The sequence below is a fragment of the Rhea americana genome, unplaced genomic scaffold (genome assembly GCF_003343005.1).
Source record: "Rhea americana isolate MKP2758 unplaced genomic scaffold, rheAme1 scaffold_229, whole genome shotgun sequence".
NCBI classification, from domain to species: Eukaryota; Metazoa; Chordata; class Aves; order Rheiformes; family Rheidae; genus Rhea; species Rhea americana.
This window is the reverse complement of record NW_028186345.1, coordinates 908,333-932,880: the sequence shown is the minus strand read 5'-3', so window position 1 is coordinate 932,880 and position 24,548 is coordinate 908,333.

Here is a 24,548-nt window from a genome sequence, read left to right as displayed (position 1 = left end):
GAGCCTGCCTTTTCACGAGGGCATTCCCGGAATCCCATTTTCAGGGAGGCGGGTAGCCTTTGTCCTCAGCTGATCTTTGCGCGGCTGAAGGGTAAACCCCGAGCTAATCCCTTCCTACGCGACCCGGTTTTATTCGGGGTCGGAAGCGCAGTGGAGGACCCGGCGCCCCGTTAGGAATAGCCGGCGGGGATCGYGTAAAGCCTGAGGGCGCCCTTAACGGGGAAGGCGACCCGCCGCAGGCGCTGCCGGCGCCTCCAGGTAAACGTTAGCGGTGAAAGTGCCGGCGCCGAGGCGTGGGCCGGCGTCAGCGGGTCCCGCGGGGAGCCCCGCGGCACCTCCCCGGGTCACCGGCGACGTGGCGCGGCGGCCTCGCAGCGGGCAGCCCCGTGGGCCCCCTCCTGCCCTTCCTCTTCCCTTTCCCCTTCCCCTCCGCTCCGCGGGGCGGCCGAGGCGCTGCCGGCGCCGTCCGGGGGCCGCCGCGCTGCGGAAGGGCGCTGCGCTCCCCGCGGCGCCGGCGGCGGGGCTCGGCCACAGTGCGGCCTCAAAACCGGGTAAGTGAAAAATCAGAGAGCGCAACTAAAGCGGGAGAAGCCGGGCCTGGCGTCTGCTCGCCCTGCCGGCATCTGGCCGGCAGTAAAATTGCTCCGAGGAGGCTAATCTCGTTTATGCTGCTCCTGATTATTTTTAACCCAGGCTGAAGGAGGTGCCCTAGGTATCGTGCCGCTGCAGTGTGCTGACCCTGGGAACAGATACTTGCATAGATAGTCCTGTAGAAAACATACACGATTTTAATTAAAATCGGGGCATCAGTCTCTGTTGCTTCAAGAAGCAATAACATCCAGATGACACTGTCAACAAGTTCTCAGCAAGGGTTTTGACAGGCTCCTGTTTTGCTGCCTCTTTTGAAGGCTTCAGAGCGGGGCACACTGCATAAACCTTTCCCTGCCCCTAAGCAGAGGGGTTTGGTCTGSCTGATGTGAGACTCGCTGGACACAAGCCCATGCGCTGTATAGTGGGGTCCTGCTGCTCAGTCCACCTTGCCCCCGGCAGTCCTGCCCTCTCGCGTTASAAAGTTTCCAGGTTGTTTCCTGCCAGCTGCTTCCCTTGTTGTTCATATCTGGGCATTCGGGGCTGGTGTTTAAATGTTCATAGCTGTGACAGATCAAAGGTGACTTTTTTTTTTCCCGTTCTTTTTGTTTTGTTTTCTGTTATATTTAAGTCTYACCTGGTCAGGGCTCCTGCACTATGGCAAGCTTTGAGGGGCTACTGCTCTTGTTTTGCTCTGTGTCAGTATGACAGCTAGCACCGTCCTAGTAAAATGAATAATCAAATCATAATTTTAAGTCCTACTTTTTTTTTCTCTTCAATTTGAAGCTGTATCTACTTTTTTTTTTTTGAAACTGTCTCTACCTTTCTTCCCAAGTACATCAGATCAACTGCTTAAATTTTACACAACTAGATAATTCAGCCCTAAACCATGCTTAACCACAGATTTCAGKCCAGAAAATGGAAGCTCAGCTCTGGAAATGGAAGTTCTGCATTGCATAAACAACTGAAATGGAAATTCTTGAGTAGTTTTAATTGCAGTTATCTTATAAAGTGCTATATAATACAATGCTTGTAAGTATTCTGAACATTTCTGATTACTCATTTATGCTAATAATGAGCTGTATTTTCTCTGTTAATCTTCATCCCAACAGAAGCTACAGCTGGAAGAATCCTCAAATGATCCATTCTCACTTAAGGGATTGCCTTCTTTCCCATCCCTCCCTCTCCTCCACCACGAAATAGGTCAGTTTAGAAAACAAGTAAATGGACTCGTATTAAACGATAGTGAATGTGACCTAAAAGAGACAGGCACAAATTCTGTCTAACATTCTGACAAGCAAGCTCAACACAGTGATAAATACAAATTGTTCCTAGAAGTCATGTAACTATTAGTTAACTTGATTCTTCAAGGTTACATTATTTTTAAAACCCAATMAAAGAACAAAGATGCACAGAGAAACACCAATGCATTGCAGAGTTTGGATATGAAGAAAATGGAACAAACCCAAAATTATTCCCATCAAATACTTCCATATTCATATAAGGTAAATTTGCTTCTCTATTGACTAAAATATTTTAGGAAGAAAATGTGTTATGATTATAATCTTCAGGGCATTTTCAGTGGTGTTTTATGGCAGTGGAAGTCTTAGTCATTCAACATTCTAAGTGAAAATTATATATTAGCAAGCAGTTTGTCAAACCCATTGAGATACTCTTAATAATAATGTAATAATAAATAAAAATAGTATTAAGGAGGTTTTTGTCTACRAATCTCAAAACATACAGCAAAGGCAAATAAGTGTTAGTATCGTTAGATCTAACTGAAATGTTAAGAGCATTGAGATTAAATAGCACAAAGCATATTCATCATCAAAGGCCCTGCTTTGCTGGCTTTAGGACCATAAACCTTCTGCTCATTCTTCTGCTCATGTGTGGAGGCCCAGATAGCTCTCCTTGAGTGCTTACAGCCCAGAATCATCCCCACCACAGGCACAGTGGGGAAGAGTCACACGTGGGCAATGAGAATTGAAGTTCAGCATTGCTTTGCTTAATTTCTTCCTATTTTCCCCTGTAACAGCAACTCTAGCCCTAAATAAGGCAGATGGGCTGTCTACATAGCGTAATGGGAGAGAGAGGTACCAAGAAGGCAGGTATTGATGGCATTTAGATCCAGGCAGGCTGGGCCCCTGCGGGATATTCCACAATGTGGGGTGCTGAGGCAGTCTCACGCCACTAAGTACCGGTGAAGTTTCTTCTTGCGTTAGACATCAAGACTGAGAATGTTGTTGTTTTTTCTTACACAGTGTGCTTTTCCCCTCTAAAGATACAAGTTTGCAGCTCACTTCAGTTGATTTGGAGCAAGATTCAGCAGGAGCTTTGCTATTTCTTCCATCAGACCTTTCTCACTTTGCATAAGCAAATATTCGCTAAAGCAGGGACTTCAGTCTTGGTTTCCCACCTACTGATGGCCTGAATCAAAGTGGCAGAGAGACCTTTGTTTTGGTGCTCTTTTACGTAAGGCCTGCAAAGTACGGTCTGAACAYGAAACATGCCGGTTGTCAGGATTTTAGTTGAGCGGCCAGCTCAACTCAGCTCTGGAAATGCAGGTGATTTGAAAATGTCTGCAATGGAAGTATAGGTTTCTTTGCTAACAGGTAGCAATTAGACATTAATTTAGAGGACCTTGACTATCAATGAGTAGCTGAATCTGCAGATACCTGTGATAATAGTCATTCAACTGTAGATGTAAAAAATTAGAATTTCATGTTTAAGCTGGTTATTTCCCTTAATCACTTTCAGGGGGCCCTCAGAGAGGACAAATTGCACTCTGGAATTGCTCCTTTCCCTTTGTTGGCTCTAAATGGGGCCTAATAGTGAGGAGCCCTATCTTTTAGATGCCTAAAGTCTGTGATTCTCACTTCTAGTCTTACCTCTGAGCCCTTCTCACCATTCCTATTAATTTTAGTAGAAGTGAGCATTGGTCTCCGTTTATGCTGGTTTGTGTGAATGATCTATTTGAAAACAGAACCAAACTACTGTAAAATTTGTCATCTCAGACCAAACTGACTGTGAAAGGGAGTGCTTGTGGTGTGCAACTGGTTACTGCAGGGTGCCTCAAAGGGAGAATAAAAGGGTCCTATAAAGCATTTTACTTGTTTTACATAAAGCACAAACAATTTATGGAAATGACATTTAAATGATTATTCAATGTCCAATTATGTATCACATCTAGAATAATTCCTGAAGTTGGAGAAATAAAACACTGAATGACTCCATTTAGGAAATCCTTTTGACTCAAGTGCTTTCCTTGAAACAGCAAGTAGCTGGATGACCTCAAGCATATATTTAATTGTGCCTTGTAATAAAGTAATGTAATTAGTAATTAGTTAGGAATGACACTTAAAAATACTTAACAGGTACTACGGAAATGCATGTATTCCAGAGACTTTGCATTCTTTTGACTTCTTTTAGCTAAGTTTGCCTCTGAATTTAGCTTATACATGAGTTCTCCAAGTGGTTCCTCAGGGTGCAAAGAGTAGTTGTATTTGACTCTCAGCTCACTAACGGTTGCRGAGTTCTCGATTAGGGAATAAAATTAAGCTTACAAGAGGGCAGTGCAAGGCACACATTTAGCCTGACTCGCACAGTGTCCTCGCCAGGGGCACAGACCAGCACATATGCCATTTACAGCTACTCAAGTGAGGAAGATCTGAGTTAATACATGGAGAAGAAGAAACTCCCAATCTCCCTGCCACCCCTCCCTTTTCTTTCCTTTATTTTTTCTATACCAGATGCTACCACTAGTAGAGGCAGTTTTGGTAATGCTGAACTATGTATCACTTCACAGCAGTGTACATTGTGCTGGCAATAGAAACACAGCAAAGTGGGCAGAATAATAAAAATGATTAAAACAAAAGTCTATGTTTATGCATACTTGTCTTATAATTAATGGCATGTACATGTCAAAGTTTGCAAGGCAAGATGAGTGAACTGTATATTAGAAGCAAGTGAGAAAGGCAGACTAAACTTGAAAAATGCTGCTGAGTTTGTATGATTAATGAAAATATTGATATGCCCATAAATCTGATGGCAGTGGTTAAATGAATAAAACAGTTTATGAGTGGGAATTCAGTTTGGTATGATTCTGTTACCTTAATGGTGGAAAATAGCACCATCTATGAAAAAGTCTTGACCCACAGTATGGGCATATTTTGGGTTTTGTATAGGGAGAGCAAAGTGTTTGTATTATTGCTTTACCAATACCAAGTTGTTCAGTCACGCCCAAGTGTACCATGCTGGTGTATTTACCTCAGCTGTCACCTGCTATTCGGGGGCAGCCTGTATCATCTATACTGGGCACAGGCACCACACCAGATGAGGCCACTGAGAAAATACCGTAATCTCTTTAGCGCTCCCTGTTTTGATGTGCTTGGAAGGGCTTACGAGGCACTAACATGTGGGCTTACCTGAGGAGGCATTAGCAGTATGCTAAAGTACATTACTCCAATAGCACCATTCCGTTTTCATCCCATTTACTTCCCTTACAGAGAAGCAAACCTGACAACACCAAGTACTTCTCTCTCACCAATGCTAAAGATTTTTTTTCCCTCTGCATTTGCAAGGTCCTTTAATCCCAAATCTCTCTCTCATCACTTGTTCTGACCCTGGGAACAAAGTCTGTCCCTGGGATGACCGAAGGCTTGTTTAAAACTGTGAGAAGAGTTAAAAAAAAAAGAAAGAAAGAAAGAAAGAAAGTTAAATCAGCTATGCAGAGAGCAGAGCAAGGACAGAAGATTACATAAGAGGAGGATCTTCATCCTGGACCGTTCGTTCAGGAAGAAAGTGCAGTGCAGCTATCGTATGTTCTGGTTCCAAAGAGAGGCAATTAGGAGTCTAACCCAGGCATGAATAATTCAATTTCCGCTGTCTATTTTTTTATATGGCCACTGGAATGTGTCCTGGGGACCCGATGGAGGCGAGTGTAYGCGCTGGCTCCAGGATGTCAGAGGCGGGGAGCCATGGACAGACACATGGCACCTGCAACTCCCATTTAGCTCTTCTGTTTTACTTTTCACAGATGTAACCCCCATGGGGACCTCTCCCAGGCCAGGCAGGAGCTCTCCGAGCAGGATGAATGSTCTGGCAGAAGCATGAACTTCCTTATTAATACCTCCCACCAGAGTCAGTCAGGCTGGGGGTTCCCCACGTGATATGCTGTCAAACCCAATTTGGTGGAAATTCATTGCGGGGCAATGAAGGCACCCAACTAATGGCCTGACCTCGCTGCTAAAATGCCTTGTTATGTCTCAGTTTAAAAAAGGGCTCAAATCACATGCTGAATTTGAAGCACCAGTGGCATTGCAGGCTTCAAGGGGGCAGTGTGTGAGCACAGGCAGTTCCAAGAGTTAAGAGGGCTTGTGCCCTTAGAAGCAACCACCCAGTTTTCTGGTTTAATTGCTACTTAAAAAGAAAAAAAAATGCGGCAGCCAAACTACAGCTGTATAGAGGAACCACCACACCTTCCAAGCCCTACATATCAATCTAGTAATTTCCTTCAATCTGGAAGAAGGAGAGAATTTGGCTGGTGGGACTGGGAAACTAGCAGAAAGAACTGGGAGTAATTAGAGCTAAGAGGGGGAAAAGTAATGCCCTAAACATGGAGCAGTATCAAAAATGCCTGAGGTGGTCACATTACTAGGAAAGTGTTTATTTATGGTGTACAGTCCTTTTAAAAGGCATACATCTCGCAGTATAACCGTAGATGGCTATGGTAGTTATTTCTGCACCTTTCATCATGTATTTTAGAGCGTGGCTGTATATAACATACCTTGAAGACTGGGTGTGTGTGAGTTCCAATGTTGACAAGAGAATTACTGCTGTTAAGTTTACTGCTTATATTTTTATGAGGATTTAGTGCTAGAACTGTCCCATCCAAATATCAGGTCACCACGTAGTATGTCAGAGCATAATGGCATGATGATCGCAGTACCGTTTATGGTCACAGTTTACATTATTCATTCGATACAGTGGTGCTACCAGCATACTGCAAGATGAATTACAATAAATTATTACTTTTTCTGAGCAGTTTTGTAGTCTAACTGTAAAAGATAAACCTATCTCACAAAGTTACCTATTCTGGCTAAACACATACATCACTCTTCAAGTGTTGGCAAGAGGTTGTTGTAGAGATATCTATAATGTACACACCCCTGTGCTTTCCAGTGATGTATYACAGCCTCCCTCCCTCCCTTTCTCAGTCAATGTTTTTCTTTGGTTACTGTTACAAATGTCGGTTTATTATTTTGGTTTTGGTCTCAGTCCCATTTTGCACCAATCTGCAACATTTCATGTTGCAGTCCCATCAGATCAGAGAATTTAAGGATTTCTGGATCACATCAGAATTTGAATGTGGAAGATACTGCATAACACAGAAGTGTAGAGGAAGTAAGGGCAAGGATCCAGTCGTGCTCCCTTTTGAGTTTGCRCTCAGTCAGTGTCTCAGCCCAGGGCTAAGAAAGCTGTGTGGAGAGAAGTGTTGTCCTGCAAATAAGATGTTTYATGGCCAGTTGTAATTACTGGATTCAGAAAAACTATTTTCATTGCAGAAAGTAAGACCTCTGAGTTTCACCTGTACCTGCAATTCATTAGGGAGACAAGMGTTTGCTCCTCTGAGGAACAAGCAGAGGATCAAACTCCCAGATCTTGAGGAATGACCTCCTGGAGATAAAGGTCTCTGCAGGGCTGCCTGGGGCAGCTGCGAGTGCCGCAGTTCCTGCAGAAGAGAGACTCTCCTATCTGGGGTTGTCCTTGCAGTTTCCCTCTCCCCTTTCTGCTCTGTGGAAGGAGAGTATTACGGAGCACAGAGGGCAAGATGGAGTAAATTGTAGTTGTTTTTGTGCTTCATTTCAGCAAGGAGAATCCAAGATCCAGGCCACCACATCTAATCCCAGTTTTGCCCTTGTATGGAGCTAAGGCAGATTTTCAGCAGCGCTGGCGTTCTTGGCTTCTTCCTCCCTGATGGGTGGGCAGATCCTAAAGATATATATTATCTTCTCTTTTTTTTTTCCTGAGTGAACTGTAACTTTATTGAATCAGGGAAATCACATTAGAATTACGCTATGGATGATGTATCTTAGGTGGTTAGGTCTTCAGATACGTAGAGGAACACTCAGTGACTCAGCCCTGCAATTTTTGGTGGAGTAGGTCTATTCCGGTGTGTGGGTGTTCACAGAACAATTACGTAAGTGTCAGAATAGCAAGGAACTTTTGACATTTCTGGCAGCTCAGCTGAGTTCTTTTCAGTCAAAAATACCTGAACTGTTGTTCTCTTGCATTAAACACACATTAGTGCCTTAGCTGGATTTGGGGGGCATTTTTTGAAGTCTCTGTTGTCAGGGCTAAATATTGGAGCAGTAAGAAAACAGGAGAATTTTCACAGTTACACTGAGACGAACATTTGCGAGAACCATTTTAAATCATGTAAGAGGGTGCGAAAGTTGTTATGCCATATGCCTGGAATTTACTATGGTAAAACTAATTACTGCCACTGAATGTAAGGGCCTGTCAGCTTTTTCCTCATCACACCCACCCTCAACACTTTTTTTTTTTAATTTATTTATTTATTTTTTTTTAGTTTTTTAGTTTTTTAGTTTTAGTTTGCCTGACTTTCTTGCCTGTAGAGCTTTTGGCTGCAGAATGAAAGTGCAGCCTCCAAACTAACACTTGCAATATTTTATGACCTATATTCAAGGTGAGTAGATTAGGTACCCCACTTAAGTATGATGAATTTGGAGGTGACTGSTTTTCTATATGAACTATACAGGGAAACAAAACTGATTTGTCTCCCAAGGGCAAGATACTTACATTCGTCAGATTAGATCACAGTCCAAATGGCATTTGCAGAGAAGATTTCTCTGTAAGGATTAAACAGGTAAGAATCAAAAGCTAACTACTGTAAGGTATTGTAAAAGAGGCAGGCAGCCCTGAAACATTTTGCACGTGGAGGCTGGTGCATTATACTGGGTACTTATGACCTTTAATGGGGCTCTGCTAGCTAAGAATTACATGAAGGTGCTGAGAAGGCACCTAAAAGTGTGAGACAAGGAGGGAATTGTGAAAATAAAGTTCCTCATCACCATGAAGTGAGRCCACGTAAGTGGCCTCTCTTCCAGAACAGAGAAAATGTGTAAGAACATAACAATTACCAAACGGCACAGTTAATGTACGACAGCTGGTAAGAGAAGAGCTCTTGAGTAGGTATCAAGAACCATCCAAGCAGGAATGAGTTGGGCAGGAGGTAAAATGTGTTAAAGCAACACATGCAGTGTCGTGCAATATCACCATCTCCTCAATCTTTCCTTTTGTTGGTTGATTCAAATTGTGCTTTTGGTACCAAAAATCTCCAATCAAATCAGCCAGTGGATTTCTATTCTAGATAAATTCTAAATCTCTCAAATGATCATGGCCTTAGTATGATGTTTCTTCTTCTACATCGTGCAGTTAATGAGGCAAGTCACAGCTCTGAATGGTGATGAGCATCCGGCTGACATGCCTGAGTGACTGTCCAGCACAACAAGAGCATTTCTCAGGGGCTGCTGGTGAGTGATCGAAAGGCTGTACGATGTTTTTCATCTAAAAAGTATATTTTCTGGAGTCTACTTCGAAGAAGGGCACCACTACTTGCTCTGTGGGAATGGACCTATCAGCTGTGTGGATGCTTGCCTACACAGCAAGCTGACTGTTAGCAAGTCCTTACTGAGACTGGAAATGTGTAAGAGGAGGGCTCTACCAGTGGCAATACATGGCAAGGAATCAGTGAGTTTAATTGTGTTTTGGGGGCTCCAACCAATGCGTTTTTGGCCAAGAATTGTCCTGATTAATGAGGACAACTTCAGCCCAGATGTTCTGGCTTATTAATGTGTACATTATGACACCTCAGACTCTTAGCATAAGGGGGTTCAATTTATCATTTGCCTCTGAAAATAGCAGCCTCAAAGTCTGAACCTGCAGTCAGTATAAATAATCATCCAATTGCTCCTCTGAAAATTAGAAAATTCTGAAGATCTGCAGTGTGAATCTATGGCCTTATATCACTCGCAGCCTGTTAGACTGAAGGGATTCATTGTTCTCGTGTGTGCGGGAGGAATTGCTTAAATCCAGTGAGCAAAAACAAAGAGACTCTCAGTGCTTCATATTTCCTTCCCAGGATCTGTGCAAAGTAAATAAAGCAACTATGTCTTCTGCATTAAGTACTCAGGATGAGAGCACTCTTCACACTAGCCCAGTGCTTTCAACCACTACCTGTGTCAATGCATGTAGTTACTCAGACAAAACTAGAGAAAAATAAGCACAAGTTCTTGCATACCGAGAGCTAGCTCTCTGCGCTCACTGATAAAATTAATCTCTCTCAGATTCAGACACAGACTAATCATTTAAAAACACTTGCTCCCGCTCCTTTGAGACTCCTTAACAACATGTGTGACGCCCGACTCTGCTATGTCAGGTGGGCAAGGAGTGCTACATACATACCAGGGGAGGTCACTTGCCCACATCATTCAACTTCTAAACACTCACAGCCAAAAATGTACAACAGGATTTTTCCTTTGAGGGAGTTGTTAACCTGACCTTTTTTTTTTTTCCTGAACAGCTACAAGAATGAATGAATGAATTCTGCATTATTAGTTGCTAAAGCTAAGAGATATACTGCTACGGGGGGGGGGGGGGGGGGGGGGAGGGGGGAAGCTGATTCCAGTCTGCTAATCATCAGACGCAAACCTGCTGCTTTCTACTGAGGAAGTATCATTTGATTCAAACATTTTGATGCTTTTTACCTCATCTGAGTGAGATAATAGGTGTTCTCAGGCACAGAGAAACTGAACTGGAAACAAGAGAGCAGTAGATACTGTGATCTTAGTGGGAAGGCAATTGTAGGTAAATAAAACCAGTTACCCTTATCGGTGTATTCCATAACAAGCAACAACCATGACATTAAAATAGAAGTAAGAAATAATAATAAAATAAAATCTTAGCCATTAGAATAACAGAAGCCTGTACTGCAAAAACCATTTTAAACTGTAATGTATCACCTCCCTGTGAGTAGTGGTATAGCAGTTTTTCAAGTTTGGTTAGCTGACATAGTAAAGCAAAAACAATGTCTGTAACAGGACCTATGATGTTGATTGTCTGTTCCCTCTTATAAGCAAAGCCTGCATTGATTTTGCATCTGAGTCACTGCAAAAATATATTGCATATTACTTTAGAAGGCAAATGAGACCAAAATTACAGAGAAATTAACCAAGAGCTTTTTATTCTTAGGGCTTGGAATTGATCAGTCATTCTGATCACCCATTAAGCTGAATTCAGCTCGTTGCCTTTAAAAAGAGGAAGAAGATGAACTTCTGACCTTGGAGAGAGTAGAGATGAGATGAGAAAGGCATGCAGAGAGATCAGAGCTGGCTCCATGCAGAGGTCAGAAGTAAGGAGAAGGTTTTACCAGCACCTCCTCTACACCATGTCCTGTAGATCTGCACAGCTCCAGTGTTGTGCCCCTTATCTCACATCCTCCCCTACTTCTGCCTGACCTTCATGGTCACACCTCCAAAAAGGGGTGAGCTACCTCCATTCACTACGGTTAACAGAGCACATACACAAGCAGCCCCTGCGCACTCGACACATGTCCTGCACGCACCATTGTGAGGCATTGTATGGTGACAGCACTACATTGGCCAGGCCTGGAGGGAACTGAGTGTTTACTGAGGCTGTTTTTGCCAAAGACTACCTCTTAAAGTGGTCTATCTGGGGGCAGCAAGGAGACTCTTCGCTCCCTCAGGGGTTGCCGAACTGTGGCAGAGGTCAGGTAGAAGGAGCAAGGTATAGACCAAATGGGACTGTTGAACCTGAGACAACAGCCCCACAGGAAATGTCTTTACCTGAGAACAGGTCTACCATCTACTCCCTTCTCTGAGTTCTCCTTACTCACATGAAGAGAAAGGACCTTAGCACAAATATCTTTAGACAGAGAGTGTTTCATTTCACTCTTCATAATCTGCCTAGCAAGAACAGTTGTTGAAACTCAGGGTGGCTGGTTTGGTTTCTACTGCTGGATGAGAAGGTGTCTCAGACTTCTCCATGGCTGTGGTCTCATTTATTTTTGAGGAAGTACTAAATACTTCTTGAGAAGAGGCTGGGAAGCTTGTGTTCTCTGACTCCTTTTGGAAGAGAGATCCTCAGCTCTAAAGCAAGATTTCTCAGAAGCAATTTCCTTTTGGAAGGCACAGCACTTCCAGGAATCTATAGTCAGTAGCTACTTGAAAGAAAGAAGATGAGGTATTATTTCAGAGGAATCAAAATCAATTCATAAGATATGTATGTCAAAAGATTTTCTCCAAGGTTTTTCTTAGCACAAGATCCACATTCCTCTGAAAAGTCTATGTTTTGGGGGGTTCCTGGGAACACATGCTGTATTTTCTATATTGGGTGGCCCTTGGATCAAGGTGAATTTTTCCTTCCAAGAATTAGAGGTTTTAACTGAAGCAATCCAAAGATCGTGTCAAAAAATATTTTTGCCCCGCTGTCAGTGACATTTGTGAGTGATGGAAAACCATCCATATGGTTAAACAGACTATCTCCACTCCCCCACAAGCAGTGACTTAGAGAATGAAAGTCAGCCTGATCATCTGTTTTGTAATAGGATATTTATCTCAAGTTTGCAGGAAAGTCATTATTATTGAGGAGGAAGGGGACAGGCAGTAAGACAGAGTCTGCAATAGATTATTGGTGCTGTAGCTGAGGGATGAGAACAGCACCAGAGCGAGGGCAGGGGGAAGAGTTTGGTAAGCCAAAAAGAAGGAAATCTGTCCAAGTTCAACCAGCCCTGCTATTGCCCATCAAGAAGGTCTATGATAATATGGGGAGGGCTGGTGTGACTTGGGCCTGGTTAAGCAAATGGCACTATTCTGATTAATACTGGCCCAGAATATGGCTCAATGTTTGCGGCCATGCAGAGGTGATCTCGTTTAAACTTCAGTGCTGAATGAAGAAGCGTGAAAATTTCAAAGCTCTTTGCTTCTCCTGAGGGCTCCCAGGGTTGGTATTAATAGCTTTGGTGAACTGTGGTCCATTGATTTAAAGCACCTGTGCTTCTCAAAGTCAGGACTTTATCAATTTTTTATCACTTACACAGGAAGCAGTGCTGAGCTTAATGTTATTTATCCAGCTGGACATATTGACTTTGACAGAGGAGATCAAAGCATTTGGGTTAGGGATTGTGTAACATCTTCCTATAAGAACTGTCAGGGGTAAATTTACCAAAGCCTGAAACTTTGATTGATGATCATTCTGCAGGAGTGTGTAGCATCAGGAAGCACACAATAAGCCYTTTCTCTTAATGGAGCTGCAGGCAGTGACACCTTTAGACATAYATATTTTGAAACACATTTCATCACCTCCTGGGACATAACAGTACACAAACCCCTGGAGGTACACTTGAAAATGAGCTTTTCCTGTGCAAGTAAATGGCTCCCAGAAAGTGATCCAAGACTCTTTAAGATGCAGCTTGCTGTAGTGCAAATTTTGAGCCATTAAGGAAAATAAGTTAGAGGCCTTTTCTTTTTTTTTTCTTTTGCTATTTGCATGAAAGTTTCCTCAGAGGTGAGAAGCTGTGATGTGTTGGCTCAGGAGCTCAGAGAYGCAGTCCTCTGCTTCACTTCATCCTATGTGTAGCACTGTGGGTAACAGCACAGCCTGGCACACAGAGCAAGCCCATCTGCAAAGTGAGATAAAAGAGACTTGATTTCTCTTACTGGTTTAAGGCAAGACATATCACCCTCTGTGGACCGAGTTCCCCCCAACTATTAAGAAGCAAAAGGTACTTAATACCCTGTTAAACACGTTGGCATCTTTTATCGTCACTTATYGAAAGTTTGTTATTTAAAAGGCTGCTCACCTCCTTCAGCAGTTAATGAGGAGAGACTCCCACTGAGCACAGTTCAGGAGGGGATCTTGTCTTAAGGGCAATAAGTGCCTTCTGAAGAAGCAGATCTTTCCCATTCACTATAAAGGGAGCCAGGGAAAGTAATCTCCCGTCTCTGTCTCAAACTAGGCCATGCAAAATATCTGTCCCAGCCTCAGTGGAATTAAAAAATATCAGCCCCCTCACTCACAGGAGGTGTTGTCAGGATAGATGTACTCTTTGGATAGTTGCCCTTGCTACAATAATAGGGGCATGTACAGAATGAGAATAGATGAAACATGACAGACCATTGTCTGAACTTTTCTCTCAACGTTGGATTAAAAAACATCAAGCTGTATAGCACTATAGTAGCCCTCTTACTGCCTGTCCATGATTTTTAAAGCCAGGCAGAGCTTTGATCTGCTCTGAAAATTATTGTCATTGTACAAGACAGTGTTGGTTTTTTCTTGGCTGGGTGCAGACTATGCCCAAAAGGTTGGCCAGTCCTCACTCTGGCCATTCCCACCCAGAGAGCTATGTCCCATGGGTCTGAGAGCTGCTGCTGGGAGCTGTGCTGGCAGATGCTCACCCGAGAGCCAGTCCTCAGCAGCCAGGTGGCAAATTCCCTCTGGATAAATCATCCTATCCGGAGCAACAAGGACATTTTGGGTGTCAGCGAGGGGTTTGATGCTGCTGCCATTTTTTCCATCAGTAGTCTTTGTCCTAAATGTAGTCTTCATAGTCTTCTTCCTGAATGTAGCATAGCTGGTTCGTATCGTTACACTGTGTAGGGAGATCCTCTGTCCTGCAGAAGGTCAACAGCTTAAAATTTTTCTATGGGCTTTTCCTTTTCCTTTTTCTTTTTTTTTTTTCCTCCAGCTACAAACAAACAAACAAAACCTAAATATTTGTGGTGCCGATTGCATGGCTCAAGGACTCAGGATGATTAAAGGCAGGAGCTCTACAGAGACATCCAGAAATGATTGTTTTTAACAAGACAGGAACTGTGTCTGAAAACAGGATGACCTGCTGCAAAAGACGCCAGCAAATCCCTGTAGAGCTTTAGAAAAAAACAAGCAGGCGCCTGAGTGTGCTTTAAAAAAAAAAAAAATCCTGCCTAGTAATAAAAAGGCATGTAAGGGTAAACAGGAAAAGAGCACTCCACACTGTGAGCAGCCTGGAGGAGGAAAGGCTAGGAAGAGCTCTGATCTGAAAAGCTGATATGGGAACTGAAGGAAAAGGTTTCTTAATATTCCCTGATACAAACTCCTGGTGAAAACACAGTGTCAATGCAGCTTTGAGTGGCAGCTGCCTACTAGTTGCCTTTATCCCAGTAATATGGAGGTTTGGGGAGCGTAGAATGGGCTACACAGGTTTTGTTGGCTTGTTGCAACGGCTGAATAAATGTCTTTTTGGGCCTGCGTGAAATGCAGGCTTAATGCATTTCTAATGCAAAAGTTTGTTTCCTGTTACTACAGTTCTACACACCTGGGCTGTATTAATATTGCGGTATAGTTTACTCTCCCAATTTTAGGATGAATTTCATGATATATATTTTTTTCCACTAAGCCCCAGCTGCTGAGGTCTTGTGATTTCATGAAAATTTCTCATTTTATGCAACTAGAACAAGGCTTTGTAGACTTCATGCTAAGAAAGAAAATCTTAAAATCACAGAGATTGCTCACTCTAACAGGTAGACTGAAACCCCTACTTTTGCTGTTTTTTGATGATGAATTTTAAAATTACATACATTTTTGAAGTTTGATTTAGGATATTGATATTTAGACTTCACCATGTTGACAACTTGTGCTTGCTGATAGGATTTTCAGGATCAAATATTAAGCAAGTTCCCTGCTAACAGCCCACTTACTGCTGGTGGGACACTCGTAACAACAAACGCTATGGGGTGCATATGCAGCATCAGACCCACAGACTGCCAATTCCTTTGCAGTAGGTCTTTGCTTTCTCCTTTGTTCTGCTCCAAGGTCAAACACTTCCTCAGAACTGAAATAACTTATTGCAGCTTGTGTCCATATGTGGCCAGACATGAACTCAGCAGGCCATATAAATCCATTAAAAAATTCATCTTCTCAAACATAAGGCATGGCCCCTACAAAAAGGTAGAGCTGTGARCTGGGTTCATGGGAGGGATTTGTTCCGTAAGGGGTTTAGGAACAGGTATTATTTGCTTCTGAACACCCAGCAGCTCTGAGCAGAAGGCAACGGCCAATGTCACAAGCTCAACCATGGCAGCGGTGCTTCTGAACTAAGCTTAATTAGCACAACTTCTCTTTTTTGGTAGGCTCTAAAGAAAACGTTGCAGTTAAAGCAAACATCTTTGGCCTTAAAGGCACCGATGTGAATTGCATGGAGGTTTGGGGATTATTTTCCCTCAGTTTAGCCCTAAATTACCCTTGTGATGAACATCTGGTGCCCAAGCGCTCTTTCGGCTCCTTCTCGGTGTTTACCGGTGCTGGACTGAGACTGCTTTCGCGTCACTAGGTACMAGGCTGCTTTCCAGAGAGGCTGCAGCTTTTTTGGGTGGGGGAGCGGAGGAGGAATTTTTGTTTGTGAGCGCTTCAGATAATGGAAAAGACATTAGTCTCCACCCTTTTCTGGGTATTGCTTTAAGGCTGACAAGGGACAGTTTCTTCTCACCCACCAGGCATACAAGCGCTGGGAGTGCTCCTGCGCCAAGGCTGCGCCAGAAAATTGCCGAATGGGCAAGATTGGGGGGATTAAGCAATTCGTAGGTGGCAGCCTGCCCATGTGCAATGTTCTCTGCACAGACAAGGAACAAACAACAGCCTGTATTTTACTTTTCTCTGGTGGAAGAAGGGAGGCCTCTGCCCCAAGGAGCTCTGGCTCTGCTCCCTCCCAGGACCAACGCCTTCGGCTCCTTTCACAGGTAGCCCAGCACATTGGGCACTGGCTTCCATTCATTCATTATTTTATTAAATAATGGACTTGTGGGGGTTTTTTGGCTTGTTTTGTTTCCTTTCATGAAAATGAAAGGTGTTTTGTTGCTGTTACTGTTGCTCAGAGACCAAACGCTTATTCATGGCCTGTGCCCCCTTCTGAACAACGCTACTAGGACAAAGAATTACTACTAATTTGGTATTTCCTTTTCTTGTTTTACTTTCCAGTGGCAGATATTAGGAACAGTGAAATTTCCAACTTCCAAGAAACAAAATTAAAATTGAATTAGTTTTTCATTTCAAGATGGACAGAAATACCAGCTTAGCACTTCTAACTCCTAGTCCATTAGTTACGTAATTATCTGATTCACACACACACACACACACACATGTTCAAAGACACAAAAATAGCAACACTTTTTAGCTTATCCTTGTATCTTCTAAACTAAATAAGAACATGGAACAAAACAGGTTTGTGAATATGCACGTTTCGTGGAATGATCTTGAGAATTTCATTCTTATTCTAGAAGTTGTCTGCTTATCACAAAGAAAGACGTTGTATTATTTACAGTGGTCTAGGAAAAAATAAACTCCAAGTAGAAGTGTCAAGGCTTGATTTTAAAAAGATTTTAAGTGTGCAAGACACTTAAATACTTTATTGGGGAAAAAAAAACAATGAAATCCTTCTCCATAAGCAAGAGGTGCTTTTAACTTTGCCCTAAAATGAATGCAAACTGGGTGAGATGTCTCTAGTCTCAAATTCATCTCACAAATTGTCAAAGGAGYAGAGCAGCAACATAATCACTGGAGAAGTAACGTGGAAAAAAATGTTTCATGTTAAAAAACGGTGAGGTCAGGGCAGCTGCTTAAATTTCTGCCAATTTCTTTCTTTCTTTTTTTCTTTCTTTTTTCCTCCCGTAGTTCTGTCATGATTACRAGGTAGTAGCCTTTGTTTGGCATTTTTTATTTGAATGGTGAACCTTATGAGCCTTTTCTTTTTTTCACTTAAAGACATTTTAACTCTTGCACACTGATTGTTCACCCCAGGCCCTTAGGAAGGAGTCATGGAGGATTTATGCTGCAAATACAAGACAGTTTTTAGGCTGTCTRCTTTTCAATGGACTCTGAAGTAATTTGACATTTTTCTTCTGCCCAGGGGTGGTCTCCAGCTGGCCAAGTGTCCATCCCTCAGGGGTCATCATGTCTGCACCCTACAGACTCCTGGAAACATGGATCCTCTTCACTGACAAAAACAAAAAGGTGGAGGGGGGCAAATCAAGGAGCTTTTTGCTATAAAACGCTCACCTGTTTGGGCAATGAAAGGACAGCATTTTTATTCTGCAGAGGGTCTTAAAACCAAGCAGCACAGGACTGGTTTAAATGATCCRCCACATTGATTGCTTTGGGTGAAAAAGAGCCATGACTGGAGCTGGTGGCTTGCAATGGCCGAGGCCAGTGAGGCTGGAGAGGGTCTCACTGGTCCCTCGGTGAGCAGAGCCATGGCCGCTGGCTGCGCAGGGCCAGCGCCACCTCGGCGGAGCGGGACCAAGCCCCAGGACAGCTACATCAGCCGCACGCCACCTCCTGCAGTAGGAGGGGTGATGCTCCAAAAAGATCATTTCAATGAACCACTTTTTTTTTTGTATGACAAAAACTCACAGATTATTATTTTGTTCACGCATCGGACCCTATTTTGCATCATCCTCACCATATCGAAGTAAAGGAATTATGCCATTCTGATCCGTCACCATAAAAATCTGAAATGTTTTTTGTGTGATTTTCACAGTAGATTAGAACCGGGAATTTCCACTTTGGAGGAATTTCAACAAGTTGAAATCTGGTTTTATTTCAGTTGAGACAAGCAATGGTCATTTCAAGCTTCCTACAAATTAGAAATCCCCTCCTCAGTCCATGTAAATATTTTATTAATCTATATAAAYAGTGTCTTAAAACAAGATGTTAMCTGATRTTTTTAAAATWATTTTATATAATCTGATTTTAAAATTATTTCATGACTATGCCAGAGTCATAGTTCATAATTTGAGCATCYAGATACATAAAATATTTCATGAACTTACATGAATTCTTTTACTTTGTTTTTCAAAGTGTACTATGGGCAGTTGTTATGTCAGATGGATTGAAAAAAAATCATTGCACTCTGATCTAAAAGTGTTTCCTACTAAGYGTAGAATGGTAAGRTTGGAAGGGGCCTCTRGAGRTCATCTAATCCAACCCTCAGCGTAGCCCTATGTTGCTCAGAAGGAGATTGGGACTGTAAAACAAAGTAGCAGCTGCAYTTGAACTTGAAAAAGAAAATAATACAATAAAAAAGGTAAAATGTTTGATATGTCATAAAACATTGTGTCATATCATATATATGTTGTATAATTCATACTGTTACTAATAGGTTATAAGATAAAATGTGAAAAATTGAAGAATTAAATTTCACTTTTAATCAAAATTTCAAAACTTGTATGAGCTCACTCAAAAATTAAATAGAAGTGCTGTAGGAAAAATGACTGTAAGCAAATATGAAAATCTGGAGAAAGTATTTCAGTTTTTCAATCTTACCAATTGTTTATGGTACTGTCTTACTACCTTTATACAAATAGCAGAGGTTTTCTCTCTTGCTCCTGGACAGTAAAGCTGAAGTGACAACATCAGAATCTCTTTCATGGAGGAAGTCTTCTCAGAGGTGACCAGCATCCATCTCATGGCTCCTTTTGAAGTGATCATTCCCTTCTGGGAACAAAACATAGAAACASCAAGTGCATTTGCCAAACCCAACCTTAAAGCACAGTATTTAGTGCATTGTGCTAAAAAGAAAATACTGTGAAGGTGGCAGCTGTGGGGAATGGATTAACTTCTCCCATTGGCAAGTGGCATCAATCATCCGTTGCACCTGAGCTGCGAGTCACTGTGAGGGAGCAGTCAGTATGGTACGTGTCTGCTTTCCTGACACTAAAAAAAAACAAAATGGATTTCTTTCACAGGACGTTGGCTATTCCTGGTAATGGAAATGATGCCAACAAAGTAGGTACAACTGCTTCCATTTCCTAGAGGAGGGTTTACGCATTGCTGACTTACTTTCCTGGCACTCTGGTTTCTGAGGAGATATGCTCGCTGAGGCAGCAGCAAGCCAGGGCTCCTCAGGCAGATTTCTCCGCATGAGTTCATAAATCCCCTGGGAACAGGTATGGTAGCACAGAAATGGTTTGCTCCTAACTGTCTTCCCTAGCCTCAGTGCTGCTGCTGGAAAATGCTCAGCATTTGGACAAGCCAACAGAGCTGAGACCATGAGCCCGGGCTCAGCACAGGCAGGCTGCCCTCCTCCCTTGCAGTTCTTATTAGCCTTCGTTTTCTTGTTTCTCCTTCTCCATTTTCTTATGTGATATATATTTCTGTACAGTTATATACATAYATAATTATATAAAGTAATGGATATTAGTTCATGTTTGAACACCATGTTTATGTCTCCCATTGCTTCCGTGTCTCTGCAATACCTAAGTGGACATGCTCTTGTAGACATCCTCTTTTACTGGCAAACTRAAGACTGTTAGAAGCTCTGGTGAAGCCCTCAGGCATTGACAGTCAGACATATAATGCGGGGAGAGATGCCCCAAATCAATAAATCTTGCAGAGCTTAAAAACAATGATTCAGGCCCAGGATCCCTAGATCCTTCGTCCTCCTACTTGGAGGCATGTAGCTAGTGGTGTCCCCCAGGGCTCAATACTGAGGTCAGTCTTGTTCAACTTATTTGTCAATGACCTGGATGAAGGGACAGAGTGCCTCTTCAGCAAGTTTACTGATGGTACAAAGCTGGGAGGAGTGGCTGATACATCAGAAGGCTGTGCTGCCCTTCAGAGAGACCTGGACAGGCTGGAGGCTGACATGCTGGAAAGCAGCTCTGCAGAGAAGGACCTGGGAGTGCTGGTGGATGCGAAGATGAGCCAGCAATGTGTCCTTGTGGCCAGGAAGGCCAATGGTATCCTGGGGTGCATTAGGAAGAGTGTTGCCAGCAGGTCGAAAGAGGTGATCCTGCCCCTCTACTCAACCCTGGTGAGACCTCATCTGGAGTACTGTGTCCAGTTCTGGGCTCCCCAGTACAARAGAGACATGGAGCTGCTGAAGAGAGTTCAGTGTAGGGCTACGAAGATGATTAGAGGGCTGGAGCATCTGCCCTMTGAGGAAAGGCTGCGAGAGCTGGACCTGTTTAGCCTGGGGAAGAGAAGACTGAGGGGGGATCTTATCAGTGTGTACAAGTATCTGAAGGGAGTTTGTCAACAGGATGGGGCTAAACTCTTTTCAGTGGTGCCCAGCGACAGTTCAAGAGGCAACAGGCACAAACTGAAGCACAGGAAGTTCCGCCTGAATGTGAGGAGGAAATTCTTTACTGTGAGAGTGACAGAGCACTGGAACAGGTTGCCCAGAGAGGTTGTGGAGTCTCCTTCTCTGAAGATACTCAAAACTCCACTGGATGTGATCCTGTCTAACATGCTCTAGGTGACCCTGCTTGAGCAGAGAGGTAGGACTAGATGATCTCCAGAGGTCCCTTCCAACCTCAACCATTCTGCGATTCTGTGATCCCAGTGATAGCTACAAATCATGCCATGTACAGGAAACCAATGGTTGCAATGTCAAGTCCATCAGATCACCCCAAATATGCCAGTAGCACATTAGATCACATGCTCCACCATGCCCAGGTACCACTTTTATAAGGCATGATGTTTTAGAAGGTGGAAATGGAAAGAAGGGGTAATTTGCAGTAGTGCCAGGGAGAAGGAGAACAAGAAATGGCATTGTTGCCAACCCCACTTTCCTGACTAGCCTGTAGCTTTTTTGGGCCCAAGACTTTGCTGAGATTGGGATAGAAACAGATTCAGGTGGATCAGCTGGCACCTCTCAGACAGCTAGGCAAGTGTGTCACTGTTACAAGCACACTTACATTGTGGGTGAGACCGGACTCTGTATCACTGGGTTATAGGCCGTGGCCTGAATACTGCCAGCCAAACCTCACACAAGGATGACTTATCTTTTCCAGCTTCTTCATTTCTTAATCAGACATAAACAACACAAGATGGAAAGGTGCAGAGCAAAACATAAAATGATTTATTAGAATACCAGTGCTGAAAAACAAAGCACAGGCAATCAACATAGGATTATATCCACATTTCGATACGGACTTGCAGTAGCGTGAGACCAGTTTCTGAGGGATTTGACATTTTAAGTGCACCTTGTAGCCTTTCTGGGTGTTAAATTCAAAACATTTTCAAAGCTTCTTGGCACGGTAGACTGCAAGTTACTGTTGACTAGATGAAGTGATGCCACAAGTGGGAAGTGAGAGATGAATAGACAGTGACAWCTCTCAGGGGCACAGACAGGAGGGTTTGCACAGGAGCACAGGGACAGATGTATCTGGTTCAGTCCAAAGTAAGTTGTTATTGTCTAGTGTTACCACCGAGTGAAATAAAGCTAAAGTGATTACTTACACAAAGTCTCCACCCTTTTTCTCCCAGTCTGAATCTATACATTATGCCTCTGGCTTCTAGTTTCATCACACCTATCATAACTTAACATAAAATAGTTACAGAGCTCAGAAGAGCAGATGACTGAGGAATCATGTCCACTAATGAGGAAAAAGAGTATTTTTCATCCCAAATGAAAAAGGACAATTTAAAGCGAATATTTCTCTTGGAGGAAACACCACTGGGTGGGAGTGAGGATTCATTCTTTTTCTACATCATTCCAATCCATCTAAATAAAGCAAACTCACAAGAACAGGACAATACCACCCATAAGAAATGCAACAACGTCCGCAAGGGAAAAGAAAGTCAGGAACAAGATACTGAGAGGGTCAAATGGGGATTTTGGTGGAGTGTTGAGCTAGCTTCTGAGGAAAACCAGGTAGAGTCTAACTGCAGCTRGGAAGTGCTACATGAGAGGGAGGAGGGGACAGTACCAGATTCTACCTCCCAACGGTATCCCAAGGTAGAGAAGGACCAAGCTATAATGACAGTAGAAATAATGTAGAGGAATAGTAGAGAAACTGCTTAGTAAGGGACAGAAGATGCCTGGTCTTCTTATGGTCCATTGACTCCCTTGCCAAGTATCTGTGTCCTGCAGCTGATGGGTAATTCTAGATGAAGAATAACCAGCCAGAGAATGCATTTCATATTGATGCATGTAAGACAGTACTTCTCCAGGCCTCAGTGGAGGAAGACAACAGGTAAATTGTCCTGATGGGTAGCAGCAGGCATGGATGTGATATTCTTAATGGTCTGGCAGGGGAAAGGGGAGTTATTTTACATCAGGCTTGTTTATGCTTTGGCAGCTGAGCTGGACATGTTCATTTATATTGCATTGCATGGTGTGTAAGTACTCAGCAAACAAGACAGTAGGGATCTGAAAACAAGGTATTAATCAAGGCTGCAGATGAACAGCACATATTGGTAAATATAGCATTAAGAGCGTGGTGAACTAAATGTGATCACAAAGAAGCCTTAGTGTTGCACCATGGGACAGTGAACTCCACACTAATATGGAGAAGTGGTTTGAATGTGTAGGCTGTTGACTTCATACATTCCAACACGGACCACCACACTGACGTTCATAAATCATCTCAGCTGCAGACTGAGAAGAGTGAGGGAGCTYGGGAAGGGCAGATTTGTTCTCCAGCAATGCATTGCAGTTGAATTTAGGGTGTGATGTAACMGAGTTTGGCTTGGGCCACCCAGCAACAGTGCAAACTCACCCAGCTGTATTGGGGTGAGGAGGCAGAGGACACAGCTATGTAGAGGTAGCCTGACTAAACCACTCCACTGGGGCTACAGCCTGGGCAGCCTTGTTGTTGAAGCTTTCTCTTTCTGAAAGGAACACAGAAAAAATGAGCTGGACAAGCAGGGCAAGCAAGGAGAGACTTCAGACTGTTCCGTAAAGCAAAGAAACCCAGACTACAGCAAGGTATTTGGAAACAAGTTTCCTGAGATCAGATTGTTACATTTGAAATGTCATGGAGTTGGAAAAAAAAAACTTCAAAGACTTTGCGAATGAGTGACCCAAGTGCCAAGATGAGAAAACGAGCTCTTGATTTACTATAAAGGCATTTGTTAAGCTTTCAAGTACTGAGCATTAGGAATGTAAAATATCTTTCAGTATGGTGGCAAGAGGGAACTGAGAAGGAGGGGTACTTGTCTGGTTTAATAAACGACTTTTGCTAGCCTAGTGTTCCTGGCAGGTTACACCTGCTTCCCACCCCATGCCTTGCTGCCACTCTGTCTGGAGCAGCGTGCTCTTAACAATAGCTCATGGTTAAAAGGTACAGAGTGTGCTACAGTGCTCATTTCCTCTTCCTGATGGTGCGATTGTTATTACAGAGCTGAGGAGCAAGGCTTCTTTAACACCACTACGCTATGAGAAACTGTGACTGTAATAGAGAGGGTCTGATTTAATGCAGTTTGAAGCTGAAGAGAAACATTGGAAAAGAGAAGATGCCTTCCTGTAAAAATTACTTTTTGTACTGTAGAACGTACTTATACACACATACACTCACATGCACATGTATCTGGGAGGAGGTGTCCAATGTGGCAAAATCCTGCTTCCCTCAAAGTCAATGACAAAAATTCCCATTGATCTTGATAGGTCAAATTTTCAGCAACTGTATGTGCACGTGGTGGGACACTGTGTGTCTTCAGGCACACTGTGAGCACGTTTGCTCACTGTGGAGGCTGTGGGATCACAGCCCAAGCATGCTAGCAGGGCACTGAAGTGTAGCAGGAGGGCAAAAGCTCATCCTCCAAGCCAGCCCCATGTSTCAGCAGTGGTATGTCTGACTGTGTGCAATTTTGTCTATTGGGGGTTATAAGAGCATTCGTAAACCATGACCTTGCCTACCTCAATGGACTTGTAGGGGTTTTTTTCTTTTTTTTTTTCTTTGTTTTTGGTTGAGCGGAGGTGCTTCCTTGGTTGTTTGTCTTTTTAATAGTCGTTTGAATTAGTCTAAAAATTGCTAATCTGCCTTTACTTACTCTTGATTTCGACATAGGAGGATGCTTTTTGAAGGTCGGTTGGAAGAGGCAGAAGTTCAAGATAAATGACTTAATATGTAAGTAATTTAAATGAGTTTAGTGGTTAC